This window comes from Molothrus ater, chromosome Z, assembly GCF_012460135.2.
Source record: "Molothrus ater isolate BHLD 08-10-18 breed brown headed cowbird chromosome Z, BPBGC_Mater_1.1, whole genome shotgun sequence".
In the NCBI taxonomy this organism is placed as follows: Eukaryota; Metazoa; Chordata; class Aves; order Passeriformes; family Icteridae; genus Molothrus; species Molothrus ater.
This window is the reverse complement of record NC_050511.2, coordinates 62547255-62563768: the sequence shown is the minus strand read 5'-3', so window position 1 is coordinate 62563768 and position 16514 is coordinate 62547255.

Here is a 16514-nt window from a genome sequence, read left to right as displayed (position 1 = left end):
CATAACTATCTGGAAGATGTTGCTCATGCTCAGCTGCTCATTAGTTTTCACACTCTTTTTCAGTTTGAGAAATTCCTTTCTTTGTCACCATGTATTTTTGTTTGGGTGAGGAAACTGGGCATAAAAGGAAGAAACTAGAAATTGTTCATATAATGCTGGATATTTTTGCTAGACTTGTGAAGGAAGTTGCTAATCTACCTCCAAGCTTATAGTCAGTTAAGCTTTTCTGGGTACAGCAACCCTTTTTTTTTTTATTTCTGTTGGAAAACAAAAGGTTTTCATGACTTCATAATGACACAATTTATTATTTTAACTAACATCTATTAAACATTTGTCTAACTGAAGTAGGTAGTGAAACACGTTTCCTGAGATATGTGTTTGGGACAAGGCATTTCTGGAAGTTTCATTACCCTATTCATTGGTATATTTTATCCAGTTCAATAATTTTTTCAAGCATACGTCTTTCATCATAGGAGAAAATTAGACTTGATAAAATACAGGGGAAGGAGAAAAGGCTAATCATGGCTATCTCCTGAAGAGGCAAGTTTGCTTTTTTTCAAGCAAAGGGAACTCATGTCCACTTTACTGGCATTTTGCAATTGTTTCTGTAAAAAGAGGAAAAATACATAGCTGAAAGTAAATGCCAAAGAAATCTTTCATATATGCAAAAAAAATATTATTAATGTGATTTTTATGTTCCTTACATAGCTATGTAAGCTCTAGGTAAGATCTCTGTACCAAGCTTACCTAGCACTTGCATATTTGAAAATGCTTGTAAGCCAGGATCCTACTGCAGAAGAGACTCTTCTCTCTCTTTCTCTCATTGATGTTTTACATTGGAGCAAGCTGCTGCTCAGATATTTGACATAGACCAACTCAACTGTTGGTCGAGACTGTTGGTTCAAAATGCTGAGTTATTTCACAAGGTCTGCCACAGAGAAGGAGTATGCGGTAAACTGTAGTGAAATTATATATAGTTATATACCAGAAAACATAGACCTGTTTTACTTGAAAACCTGCCAAAATAATAATAACAAAATGAAATTTTCCTAAATAATAAATAATCTCTGAAGATAGATGGGTAAAATTTCCTAGTTAATTCCTAGCCTTAAAAGCAAAATCGTTCAACATTGCTTTTTCTTTTCTTCTAAGTCCCAATGTTATGGGAGACAAATGACTTAAACAGATCAATTTATGATGGTTTTTCAAGGATAAAAACTATTCTTAATAGTAATGCTGCAGGTTTGACAAGCTTGGTACATTGTGAAGTTCAGTGACTGGGATTGGAGGATCATATCTGGAACCTTGAGATTTTTTACTTTGTTTTAAAAGCAGTGATCTAGTTCTTAAGCTATGTGGTTTAGCTACTGTATTTTAATTTACTCCTGCAAGGTCATAGAGAACAGTATGCAATGTTAAGTTTCACACAGCACATGATGAAATGTCAAGGCTATTAAAACTTTTAATTTAGTGTTTCTGAAATTTCCATTTAAAAGATAACAACAATAGAAAATTCACAACAAACAATATAAAATCTCCCTGGAAATAGAAGAGTTTAAAAAACCTAGTTTTTAAAACAAACAATAGAAAATCTCCCTGGAAATAAAAGAGTTTTAAAAACCTTACTTTTTCTTTTGTACTGTAGGATGACAGGATAGCACAGAAGTTCTTCCCCACCTTCCTAATTTTCTTGCTTTCTAGAAATTATGGTGAACAAGAAAATTTCAAACATTATTCTTTGACCTGAATGCATTCAACACAGTACTCATCAATATTAATTTGAAAGAGGTCATGTCTTCATCTGTTTTGTTTAAACAGCTATTAGGATAAGGGATAAAAATTTGCAAGCTCTTTATGTGAATTTTCTTTTCTTAGTATTTTCTTAATACAACCTGTGATGCTAGGACTGTTTGAATCCTTTATACACTGAATACTCTGAATGAAATTTTATATCACATTATACTAGACAAGCCAAGGCAAAGGATACAAAATATTCCCCAGATTCTTGGGGACTGGAAAACCCAGATTTATGTCCTTGAAGCTTTCATGCAATTTTACTAGTGACTCACATCAGGGTGTATGAGAAAATTTTAGTTGCGAGTGTTTTGATTTAAGAAATTGTCTGGCTTTTTCATGGCCTCTGTTTAGAATTCTCCCTACCCAAAGACACGAAATCCCAAATGTCCCCAGTGTTTTGGTGAAGCATAATTGATGCAATGACTAGAACATTGTGCTGTTCTCAGTAGTCTATTTCCTCTCCATTTGCTGATGTCACACTGAGGTGTCAATTAAAGATGATATGTGCAAATCTTTTAGGTTGATAATGAGATAAAAGAAAAGGTTGCAAAACACAAGGTCATAGCTCCACAATTAAGAATGAAATAAATGAAGATGATTTATGGAGGAAAAGCAGGGAAGATAGAAATGAAATGCCCTAATTAATTCATTCACTTAAACACATCCTGCTTAGACGTGACAGAGCAGCCCCTCTATAGGGTTGTACAGTACAATTTTGTGCACATTACCTGACACATGACAAATTGTTTCACTAACAAGAAATGGAGCTCATTCTGAGTTGGAAACATACACTTAACAAGATAACTGTTACAGATTCAGTCCTGTGTTAGCTAAGGTACTCACATACAGGAAAAGATGGAGATAGCACAGCACCCATCCTGCAAAACCTATTGTCAGCAAGATAGCTACCAAGCAATCATTCACACACACCCCCTCCCCTCCTTGAAAAGTGGAAAGGGATGTGGATGAGAAATAACATCCAATAATCAGAAACTGTAAAAAATAAGTGGGATCAAGAAAAGGAGAGAAATTTCTTTCTTCTACAATCCAAAAGAACTTGGCTAAATAAGACAGCCTCAATTGATCCCTGTTTACTTTCAGTCAGGTCAGCTGGCAGACATGGCCTGCTTCATACCCACTAATTCCTGTTCTGGACAAAGACTGGTTCAGAAGAAAGAAATCTGGCTCAGTTTTGACTAGCAAAATCCTTCTCCAAAGAATTTAGGTAGAATCCTTAATTGGTTTGGGTTGAGAGGGACGTTCCAAGGTCATCTAGTTCAAAACCCTTCAATTCGCATCATTCTACATCTTCAAATATCTCAAGTTGCTCAGAGCCCCATCCGATGTGACCCTGAATATTTGCAGGGATGAGGCACCCACCTCCTCTCTGGGCATCCTTTCCAACATCTCACTATCCATATTGTAAAATGCTTATTCCTCTTGTCTAGTCTGAATCTATCTTTTAGTTTAAAACCACTAAGCCATCTCCTGTTTCTTTAGTACCTGCTTAAAAATCTGTCCTCATTTTTCTTATACATGCCCTTTAAGTATTGAAGTGGCACAATAAAATCTCCTCAGAGCCTTTTCTTCTCCAAGCTAAACAGCCCCAGGTGCCTTTCAGCCTTTGCTCACAGACAGGTGGCACAGCTCATATTTTGTGTCCTTCCCCCAGACATGCTCCAACTAGTCAATGCTATTCCAGTACTGAAAACTCCAGAGCTGGATGCAGCACTCCAGGTGAGGTCTCACCAGGGCAAAATCCCATCCTTGCCTTGCGGCCCAAGCTGCTCTGGATGCATCCCAGGACAGGTTTCACTTTCTCGTTGTGATCATTCACCAACACCCATACATCCTCCTTCAGCAAAACTGCTCCCAATCTGTTAATTCCATGGCATTTATTGGTACTGGGGATTCAATAAATTAGATGAACCAAGTAAATTATGTGCCCTAACATCTTTAAAGTCGCTGCATGCCCTCTGAAAAAAAGTTTTGCCACCTTTTCTCAATAGGCAAAGTAAAACTAGAAAATAATTTCCTGCAGATGTTGCTGCAATACAGTTCAAGAACTAACTGGCCAGAGCTGGAAGAGGGCCCTGAAAAATGTTCTCTGCAATTTTTGCTTCAACCTACATTCCACCAGGGACTCTGAACTATTTACTGCTTCCTGTGGACAGGCCTGCCTACCCGTCTGAGGACAGTTCATCTACCAAGAAAAATCACGTTTGTCTTTGTCAGCACAGGTAAATGTCAGATTCAGGCAAAATTTTTAGTTAGACTGGTTAAGGGAACTGATGAAAACAAAAAATCTTTTAGGAGTAGAACCTCTTCACCAATTTTTTTTTCAGCTCATATGAGGAAAACTGTTTTCCCTCTGAGTAAATTTTGTCTCACTGACTTCCTTATGCCATGTTACCTGCAGCAATATAATTGACCAAAAGCCAAAACCCGCACCCCAGGGTAAAAAAGACAGCCTGACTGAAAACTATATGTACTCTAAGTTTACAGAAATCTCAGTCATCACAGGTGTTTTACAATTTCTCTACTGTCTTTCTGTTTAGGGAGCATGGTAGGCATAGAAATGTGAATTCAGAGATTAGGACAATCCTTCCTGCCCCTCCCCCTCCGCCACTTTGGTCATTGTATATATCCTCAAATTTTATTTTGATTAAGTCAACAGTGGGCTCCAAGACATGTTTGATTGCCAGTTGGAGACTTCACCATCCTATGTATAAACATATCAATCAACTTTTAGTTTAAATTCTACATACACATTAATGCTATAACTTTCTTGTCAGTTCAATAACTTCTTAAAAGAGGTGAGTGAAATGATGAGTGCTTGTCAGTGGTGGGATCCTCAGAAAACATGAATAGAAACCATCCTAACACTTATAAGGGAAATGCAAGGTGAGATGACTTAAGAAAATATACCCCCCCAAATGAATAAGCATTTACAATAAAACATCTGCATAGTGAATCTATATCTGTAAATAAATACATGTATATACACATATATCAACATAAAAGTATGTGTGTATCCATGTATACCCCTTGTGTCTTTATATATACATTTATTGTATAAATATACATACTGACATAGGCCAGATATTTCTGCTTTTCCTCATAAAACCCAGTTCTTCTATTCAATAACATTCAAGGTAGGAAAGGTTTTCAGAGAAGTTTTTTATCCTGAATCTGAACCTTTTTTGTCCTTCCTCCAGCTCTTCTACTATAGATAACAAGACATGTACCTGTCTTTAAGAACTCTCCAGGTAGCTGATAGTCAGAGCTTTCAAGCTGCTCTCTTCCTGTCCTAGAGTTGGTGTGTGACTTTTTCCTGTCTCTCTTGTCACCTGAAGACCAATTTTTCTTTTCTGTTCTGATGAATTTCAACCACTTGTGAATAGGATTTTGCCCTTCTGGGATCTTCTCAATTACCCCTCCCTCCCTCTGCCCCTCCCCTATAGCAAACCTCGATGCAGTATTTGAAGCCATTGACACACTGTTTCAGCATATATTCACTTCTCTGCACAGAAAATCCCTTTGGGTCAAGAGTAAGACTCACTGTTTCTTTTTTATACCAAAGAGAATTTTTAAACTCTGCAGAAACTGTGTAATTTCTGAAGCAAGGGCATAAGAAAAAATGTTCACTGCTTTCTGTGGAAAGCCAAAATGTGAAAGAATATGACTCTTGGATGTTCTGAATGTAGCTTTCTTAAATGTTTTAAAGCTATTCATACATAATAAAGCAGAATACAAGATGTATGTACTCCTTATTACTCCTAATGAACTTCTATTTTTATGAGGCTGGGGATGAAATGTGGAAGAGTTTGGAATCTGCAGTAGTTATGTGTGAAGTTATGTTACCCTTTCAATTTGTCTAGTTACTGTTTTCTTTTTGTGATTCGGAGTGACTGGAACAAAACTTGTATTTCTGTTGTGCTCACAATTTATTATTTACATATACCTGTCAGGAGAAAAACATCAACAAAATGTTGGTACTAATAATAAACTATAGCATCAGTTTTATAGCAAATATATGTGCTAAGTTCATTACTGTGTGGAATATAAAATAACAAGAATAAGGTTTATTGGATTGTGCTTTCTTTGTATTTAAGTGGATGGTAAGCTACACATCAAACTGCAATTTCTTTACTTGTAACTCCTGAAGCAGATAGCCAGTTCAATTACTCTCATGAGTAATGACTTGCTGAATCTAGTCCATAAATAATTGACACCTACTACCTTGAAATTTCTCTCTTTACTTGGTAGAAATTGCTGCATTTCAGGCAAAACAAATGGCAATAGGAATGTTTTTGTCAAAGATGACGAAGCCCTTCACTACTCTCTATAACTACAACTGGCACATACTCTGGAATTCTGAGGAAGGTCAGGCAGGAGTCAGGTTTTTTGCATTTTGATCCATTTCTACCCTACCTAAAGAAAATAACAATTCTTAATGGTTCTAACTCTGCTTTCAAAAGCATTGGCTAACATTTTCAATCTGATATTCTTAGCACACCTTGAACTCTAGCCAATTGTTTGACAAAGGAATAAAGACATGATATCACCACAGCAGTTACCCCTTCCTATTATGCAAGAGAGAACCTTCAGTTAAGCAAAGATTTCCAAGATAATTGTATGACCTACAAATTATGGACACAGTCACATGGGGCTTCCTGAGGTAAAAAACACCACAGAAGTGAATAAGAGTGAAATGGCTCACCAAATAAATTAGCTTTGATTGATTTTTCTGATCTTGCTACTCATAAACAATATGAGATTAGGACCTGAATACTGAATTTGTCGCTAGTACGTCCTGTGAACTCTAGCTCATCAATATAATTTCCAGTCTTCTCCTTGTACGTATAGGTTAAGGAGTCTTTGAGCTCTGCCAAATGCTGTTGAAAATCTTGCCAGTGAAATTAAATACCTTTGAATAAATTTACTTTCAAGACTAAGTGTATCATTAATTTCTATAAGTTTTGCAACCTAAGCTGATTTTACCAATCAATAAATAGCTTCCTATCAAAATATTTTCGATATAAGGTATATTTACATCTTTTGTGTTAGACTTCTCATTGAAGGATTACCTTCTAAGAATCATAAAACAGATTTATAGAACACGCAGTGTATTTTAATGTATATACAATGTGAATTATATAGGTGGGAAAGGAGAGGATCTAATATTCTACTGAAACTCATGAGTCAGTCTGTATTGAGCCAGAAGCTGAGTATTTAAATGAAAGCACAGAGATGTTCATCTTGTATTTTACCAGAGGTGATCTTGATCTTTCCTTTAGTTTGTCCACATCTCTGATATGAGAGCCAGCAGGAGCTTTACTGTTTCCAGGCTAACAGCAAAGGAAATAGAAATATCATAACTGCTACCCTGTATGTGAAAGTCAATTTGAGATACTGCATTTCAGATCCCCACACTGAGCTGTAAATTGCTATCTCCACTGTGTCAGACAATATCTCTAGGTCTGTATTAGAAGAAAGAGAAAAGAAAGAAAGGAAAGAGAAGAAAGAAAAAGAAAAAGAAAAAGAAAAAGAAAAAGAAAAAGAAAAAGAAAAAGAAAAAAAGAAAAAAAGAAAAAAGAAAAAGAAAAAGAAAAAGAAAATTGAAGATACAGGGGTACAGGGATAAAGACTTTTATTTGTTTCTTTGTTTTAACTCTATGAAATTAATGGCCTTTTTATTTATCAAGCAGAAAATTTTCTTGTTTATTTGATGTATTAGTGTTATTGTGTTTCCTAACATTTTTCATATGAGACCCATGCCTGTGTCTGAGCAGTCTTCTTCTTTCCATATTCCTGTAGGACAAAAATCATGAAAACCTGTCCTTGATAAAAAGGGCAAAAATCATGAAAAGCTGTCCTTGATAAAAATCAGTTTTCGTGTTCTTGGCAAAAACTTCATGCTTTAGATATTCTGTTAGGATGACAGTTTTTTCTTTCTTCTTTTAGGACTTTTTGTTAGAAGCAACTCCTTTGTAGCTATACCTTAATATGCATTGTTGCATTGTTAATATTTTCACAGTAAAGACTGTTATGATATGCTGTTATGCATTCCTAGTTGTCACACTGCAAGGTTTTGCATACTTGCTTGACTGAAAGTCTTGGTAGTTCCTACACATTTTGATAGAACTCAGCATGGTATTATCAGAAAATTTTTATAGACAAATGTGTTTTAAATAAAGAAGTCATATATCTAATCATGACAAAAGTATAGCTGAAGGAAACATTAGACGTAGGAGTAAAGTGGACAGTTTGACACAAACAGAATCACGGGACTCCAAGAAGAGGTCTGTTACATGGTGCAACAGTAAGTTTTAAGGTGATGGTACTTATTTTGTATACTTAGTTCATATTTAGAATATATATTATAAGGATGCTTTTTTTGATGTTTAGCACATATTCTTGAAATATTTAGTACATTTTTATGAGAATTACTGTTGCAACTTGATTGGACTCATTAAGGGAGATTAGGCATGTGAAAGTTGCAAAGTTTGGTAGAAAGAATTGACAGCAGCTTGGGGAAAAGAATAGTGCATATAGGGAAGGATGAGTATATCACTAAATTTCTGCACAGGCTAAAATGTTCACTGTTAAATGACGTATTTATGTGCAGCAAATTTACCCTTACAAAGAATTGTAAAGACTTCTAAAAAAGTGACAGACATGTCATGCATGAACATGAAATTTCCTTAAACTGTATAGTTACTGTAGTTAGTATATTTTGACATAGAAATCTCACCTGGAGCTTGCTAGTACAAGTTATTTGATACAATACCATTTCTTTTCCTATGTGTGCTCTGTTCTCTCAGTCTGGTGAATATATTTGAATAATATATTTCTGACACAGTTTGGTGGAACTTAAAGTTATTTTGTAAAAAATAGGAATCTCCAGATGCTTAGGTCAAATAGGCATCAAAGTACAACAAAACAATAGGACTAAGATTAACTAAATTTTTCTCAGATGCCAAGATGTGTAACAGGACACTTGTGATTCCAAACAAAGTTAATTGGAAATTCACTTTTCTCTTAAATGAGATCAGAATTCAGTTTAAAACCGTAAATGTTGTACAAGACAGCAGTATTGCATATATAGAAACAGTTCTTTAATACCTGGTTCTTCCAACCAATCGGTCATATTCTTAAACAAACAAGAATAAATACCAAATTGTCTTTTAAAAGCCAACAATAATTTAAATCATTTTTCCTAGTAACAGTGTTCAAAATAAAATATTAGGATCAGAATATGAAAGCCACATGAAGACATACGATATCATATAATAGAAATGTTTATTTCTCTTAAAGCTGCAACATTTTGATTAATTTTCTGAAGATTAATTACACGTGTTAATTACATAAACACAATATTTTAAGAGAGTGTTTTTGTTTTCCCCTAAGTTTTCTTCATGAAACAAGAGATAATGGTTTTAAACACTCTACTATTGATGTCAAATGAGATACCAAATGTTAGTCAAGAGTTTTTAGTTATCATCTCTGCCCTCCTCTTCTTGTTTGAGGAATTGTCTTTGAAAGGATAACATAAACTTCAGCATACACAGTTAATATTGATCATTATTTTAATAGTGGACAGTGGCTGTAGCAGCACTCTTGTATCCATCTTATTTTGCAAGCAACTTTGTGCTCATCTACTCTAATTAGAATGCATTGTAGCATTTTCTTAGCATTGTGATTAAAGTCACTGAGGTAAGATATTTCAATTATCTACATGCTGCATGGCTCACGAAAGCACATCCATAAATATTTTCATCTTCTCTTGTCAAGAATAAAATGTGACTTCAAGACTGGAGATTCAGAGGTGGGTCTTTAAGTATAGTGTTCGGGACTTAGATTCAAAATTTGAAGCACCAATAATTGAGGTAGTACTTAATGGAGTTGATGAAGAATAAGGCAAAGAGAATCTTTAATAAGTTTAAAAGTTTATGTCATTGTTTCAGAGTTGACAGGAAAATGTTTCTCTGAGAGCCCTGATAATGAAGTTCCTTTCAGCATTGTTGTTTACAGTCCCTGTTTTATTATTTATGTGATAACTCAGAAGATAATTATTCATCACAAAACCCCTATTAATTCTTAATGCTTGGTGCTGTGGGTACAATAAACGTGGTTTATCTATTAGGCTGATTTTAAATCCATGCAAGAGTAGAGATGGGATCATTTAATAATAATAAGTAGGTTAACAATAACATTTACTCATCAGAAGGACTTCCATCGTATCAAGTTGTTATAAGCTGTGAAAAAGAAGAGATGGAAGGGGATGTAGGATTTCAAGTCTGAGTTAATTCCATTGACTTTAATGGTCCCTTGGGCCAAATGAATTATTAGTGAGGTAACAGCAAATGAAAAATGTCCAGAGCTCTATAAAAGTTGCCCCACTTGAGATTACATTTTAACTTTCATTTACCTGGAGGTGATTATGCTGTGGAGACAAGGAATTGGTTTTGCACATCCACTTTCTCTTCTATTTCTCATGAGTGTTTTGGGACAGAATATTTTTGCTTTGCTTCTGTTGACAGACTCCTTTATTTTCTTTTGGTGATCATAATAATTTTATTCAATTTCATTAGTCTAAGTCAAGCCCTTAAAAATAGTTAGCTTTGTGTGTTTGTTCAAGAATGGGGCGCAAAACTATCTTTGCCTTAAAATATATTTTTCAAGTTTTCATTCTGCTCTCCTCTGATGTAGACAGAAAAACTTGTTCTGAAACATTTTGAAAAGCAATTTTGAGCTGGATGCTATTGAATAAACAAGCCCATGGACCAAATAAGCCTATGGATCATAACATTCTATGAACAATATTTAGTGGTTTCAGAGTTCCAGTTGTAGCACTGAGTTGATCATTTAAATGTCTCTTTTCTAACCTTGATGTTTCTATAATTTTATATCTCATAAACATAGCTGTCTTAACAAAGTGCTTCTCCATTCTTTGCATGACCCTCACGCTAATAACTGATTGTTGAATATTCCACCAGAATAATTTTCCAACCATATTTGATACACAATGGATGGTTACTTAAAGTAGTTTAAATATTTAAAAATTTGCTGCAACAGAGAAGATAGGTTTTATTTTTTTAACAGTAATACTTTGTTTATTTTCTGCTTTCATTTTCTCTGCAGATGTACCAGTTTGGACAAGGGTTGTTACAATTATTGGTCAAAAAATGTCTATTTACCATTTCCTGCTGTGTTGCCCTCACAAACCAAGCAGTGCAACACTATAGGATATCAGCGGTATCCAAATTATATTAAATACATCAAAATAAAATGAAGCAAAGTAAAAAAAAACCCCAAAACAAACCAAAATAAAACAAAAGCCCCAAAGAAACAAAACAAAATCGAAACAAAACAAAAGCAACAAAAACAAACAAACCAACAAAAACAACCAACCAACCAACCAAAAAACACATGCAACTGATGCAATTTTTCCTCCAAATGCAAATATGAAAATATTTCATCAAGACGAGTATCTAGAGTAAAATTCCACTATAGCCTGCAGCCTGGTGAGGTTGGCTTCTTGCATCGACTGTGTCACCCCAGAGTAAAAGCTTTTCTCTGAAGATCTAAACTGCCTCTTATTCCTGCACCCTGTACAGTGATCATCATTCAGCATTGGCATCAAATGACATTTTCAATCCCAAAGAAAATATTCTATAACCTCTCCATCTACTTTGTCCTCCTGGAGGAGGTAGATCAACACCTCAAAGTGGCAGGAGAAAACAGTTTATCTTCCCTTACCCCACTCCTTTTCTGGCTCAAGAGGCCTCTGTGAAAAAAGGCATGCTGAAATTTTCACAATGGTGATGATAGTCTACAAAAGTTTGGAGATCTCCACTGACTCCAGGAAATAGATGTGCCCTTTGTTGCCTCCCTCCTTTGGGCTCCACACAGCTCTTCCTGCTGTACTGCTTTCTGCATGCTCCCAGTGGGCACATCCTGTGAAAGTCTTAAAGGAGATATATATGGAAATGTAAGAGGTGTCCATTCCTCTTCAGTATATCATCTTCTCAGAAAGCAAGAAAGCTGTTTTCTCCTGCAAGAAATCTGAGTATATCGGTTCTGTTTGTTCAATATTAAAAACCTATTTATCATCCCTATTGTATAAAAACTCCGGTGTAATCGGGTCTATTTCCTTGACCCTGGCCCTCACTTTTCTCCTCATGATACAAATGTGTCATATAAGGAAATATGTTGATTTCTGTACTTATTTTTAAAGGGAGTTTTCATTAGGGGTCTTTTAAAAATAATTTTTATTCTAATACAAATATTTTCTATCCACTGAAATGCCACACTTGTTTTTTTTACTATGGAAACTCTAAAGTGCTTTCTTTTCCCAGACCTGTTACTTTTTCAGTTTCCCCTCTTGAAATCTAACATTTCAAATGTTCTTGTGATCTTCTTATATCTTAGTCCTGGCAAAGAAAAAAATGCCAATGTTCAGGTGATTGGAATTTTCATTTGCATTTTAATGGTCTCTTTTCTAGTGGGTCTCCTTATGTATCCCTGAAGAGCTACAAAATAGAGCAATTGTTGTTCAAATGTGACCATTAAAACAACAGCAACAAAAAGCTAATAATAATTCAGATTTGCTGCTATATTATTTTTATAGGCAGATTTCAGATCCTCTCCATGCCAAGTTTTCTCTTGTTCTACGAGTGCTAATGAATTATACATACCAAGAATGAGATTATTTTATAAAATCTCCTTTCTTGCTGCAGTGATTTGATGGCTTTGCAGAAGTGTTTTTCATTTTGTGAACTCCTTACAAACAAATTTAAACTGATTGTGTTTGGTTATTCATAATCTTTTTGTTTGTAATATCTTCATCAGTTAAGTAGCATGAAAGGCTTTCCACCTCTTCATGTGTTGACAAAACATTTTATGAACAGGATATTAGCACTTCTGCAATCAATTGGAAAGCTGCATTATTTTTTCTTCCTTGGAGATGACAATTTTTTTACACGTGTACGCTTAGATCTTGAGAGGAATAACCAGATGGCAAATTTGCACCAGAACCCATCCTTCAGAAAAAGCTGAGATGGGTGGAAAAAAATGGAATGGAAAACTTCAGAACCTGAATAGTTTTAATACTAATTACTGAGCCTTAGCTATTGATTTCCCTATACAAGTTGTATTAAGAGTTATCTGCTGAGGGAAGTTATTCCATGGTAAACTGGGGTGCAAATTTACAGTACATTGGTTACTCTGCATTAACTCCCTGTGAGGAAACAGCATGAGGCAACTTGTTTTACCTTAAAAGTGCCTTGCTTAAAGGTGCTCTTTGTATGGAGGAGTTAGTGGACTGTAAATTCCAACCCAAGCTTATTAACGTTAAACTGTCTGAATAGATAAAGCCTTATTCATCTCACATTAATTTTCAATCATCTCTGTGCTAAAGACTTGTCATTGTTGATCTTCTACAGTCACAATTACAAATTCCTTGGGTTCACGCCTGTGTTCCTACACCAGCTGATGTATCCGTTGACTATTGATGGTCATCCTCCTTCCTCATGATGATCTTCACTTGTCTTAAGGGACCAAAGGTGTGTTTAATATACAAAAGAAATATTATAATAATAAGTGCTACACTTTTTAGATGTGTTTCTTCAGAGACAGGAAAAACATGGTACCAAGCCCTTGTGATGTTATATGCCTGGAAGTTTGAGAGCTATCTGAGTTACAAATTAAGCACCCAAACTCCTTCAACTTGAGAAAGTTGGCATTGCAACTTGTGCCTGTCTTAAAATGTAGATCATGAAGAGCACCCATACACTTCTAATGTATGATTGTGGTAATTGTCAGTGATTGTCTTCTGGTATTTCCAAAGGAGATTTGGAGTCTCAGTAGATAGAAAGTCCATTGAGAATGATTGGGAATATTTGCCACTGATTACTGTGACTATTTTTGGAGCAGATAATGAGCTGTGTGAATGATGAGCATTTGTACAGCAGGTATAGTTTCCAGAGCTGACATTTTTGAGCACTTGATACTTTTTGCTCTTCAGAGTTCAACAGATTATGAATCTCCACAAAGTGTCAGTACATGGAAGTAAAAAAAAGAAGCTAGAGATGGTCTAAAAATTATTTCAGTATGAAGGTCTTTTGACAAAGAACTAGGAAAAAGGGAAACAAAACTTTTTTTCCTATTCCCTCAAAGGAATGGAGATGGGAGATTTTATGCGAAACAGAATGGATTTTATTTTTGCCAAAATCCCATATTTAATAAAAGTAGCTTGGATGAGTGGAAGAAAACAGAACCAGGTGGTGTTTCATGATTGGGTCTGAATCTAAAGAATATTAATGTTTCACAGAAAATAATAGAACAAAAAATTTTTCTTGCTCAAAGATATGTATTTTTTTTTGATGTGTAATGCTAAATGTCAATTGCCAGAAGCTATTCAAATATTAATTGAATAACCAGCATATTTTTCTTTCTGCCTGATTGACTGTCCTATAAAACTTTTGATATAAAATAGGAAGTTTTTTAAAAAAGGATTAAAAACTCAATTCCAGGCCATTGCATTGACATCCAGGAATGACACATGCTTCAAGCCAGCATGGATCCTGACTCATTGTTTGTAGCTGAAAAGAATCATATAGGCTTTGTGTCTAAGCAATATTCTAAGATAACTAATAAGAAATAACATATATTGGTAACCTCTCTAGAATCACTTTCATTTTCAGAGAATGCTCTGGGCTTGACAGCTCCAGGAAAGGGCAGGAGCAGACAAAGAGTGTAATATAAGTCTGAACACTGCTTTGCTGGCTCTTTTTTTTCCTTCTCAGTACCTGTTATAAGTAAAAATAGATTACCATAGATCTTTTAAACCCAGAGCAGACATTTGAACTGTCATTTTCACCTCTGATTTCCATCAAGGTATTTTACAGGCACTTAGTAATGTATCCTGTATATCAAGACACACACACAAAAAAAAAAAAAAAGAAACAAAAAAGGAAAAAAAGGGATAGCGCTCAGTGCTTCTGTTCTGTGGTGGTGAGAGGCAGCGCGCTGCACTCTTTGTAGTCCACAACTAGGGAGTTCAAAAGCTCTAACAAAGGACTTCTATGCAGCCCATGCTTTCTTCTGCTACTTTTATTCTGAGCAAAATGTATTCAGTTAACAAAGAAATGGGAAATAGTGATCTTAAAACAATTTTCATGCCAGAAACTGGATTTTTTGGCGGTATAATGAACTGATGTCCTGTAAAAGGTCGAAAAAAATTAGATCAGTGAAAGTATTTGATGGCTAGGAGGAATGTAACTTGTCTGTATTTATACAAACTTTTCCTCTAATAGGACTGCCCAGTTACTTTAATATAATCAATAGGAAAGTCAGACACATGATGAAAACTTGTTCCAATTTTATCCATGTGTATGACATGAAAATGGAGAACTACAGTTTAGATGGACCATTAGAAAACTGCAATGAAACCATTCATTGAATGAACAAGGACATGAAAATGCTCAAGTTATTAATTTAGTATTTGCACAAAAGATTCTTGGGAGAGGTTTGAAGTTAGGTTTCAGAAGTAGCAGGTCTCCTGATGATTTATTCTCCAATTTAAGTCCAGGACTGGGTGGCAAGTGAAAGATAATAGCAGTAGATAATTGACAATAAAATAAAAAGCACCTGCAGGTGAGATACATACAATTTATTATTAGCAGACCTGTCAGTCCATAGAGACTCCCAGCTGTGTTCTCCTCATCAGAACAAGGACATGGAGCTGTGGAAATGTTCCACACTCTGCCCTTGCATGTGTCATTTCTTGATGAAAGGCAGTGGTTATTTTCTCAAAATTTTATCTACAAGCCTTAATTCTCTGTCCCTTTGCTGCTCTGTGCTTTCTCTGTTATTCCAGAAAGCCTGGTAGAGGTATTTAAAAAACAGCTTCCAATTTGTGATCACTGCCCTATCACCCTTGAAAGCTAACTGTATTTTTTTACTGCTTGGTTATGCACTTGCTAGGATTACCCTCACACTAAATTGTGCAAAAATCTTTATTACTGGAAATTTGGAGTTACAATGATTTTCAGATCTGTCTCTAGGGAAAAAAAAGAGGAGAGAGTCAAAATCACATGAAAGTAAGACACTGAAGGGAGGAAAAGTAAATCAGGCTGAAACAACAATCATGATTTAACCTGGGTTTTCTTTGTTACTACTAATAGTTATTGCCATCTGAGAAGGAAGTGTGTATTGGTTAGAGAGCCAGTGCATTTTATATATTATTATATAAATAATAGATTTTTTCATGTTCACAAAAGTTTTTCATACTCTATTGACCTGTACATGGAGACCTGTCATTGATGATACAATTCTTGAGTATTCTATTCCAAAATCACAGCCAGTAGAGGACAGTGTTTTCAAAAATATCAGAAGAATGGCCATAGATTGTTGACTGGCTGATGATAACATTATACATGACATTGCTTTCAGGTCAACATTTCTGAAAATGTTAAAACTTTCTAGGAAGTCGACCAGTCACAGGTAACACAGGTAAGCACTGTTGGCAAAATGTAGCATTTTGTAAATTCTGTAAAGTCTGTCTTGCTAAAATGTTTCCTCTGCTCACCTTTTGACAAACAAAAATCTGTAAAGCAAGCAATCCAGTTACTAATAAAAATATTCCACCCATAGTTGTGTATTATCAACTCTTGGGGAGTCTTTTTGCATAGCAAAGTTAGTCTTGCTCC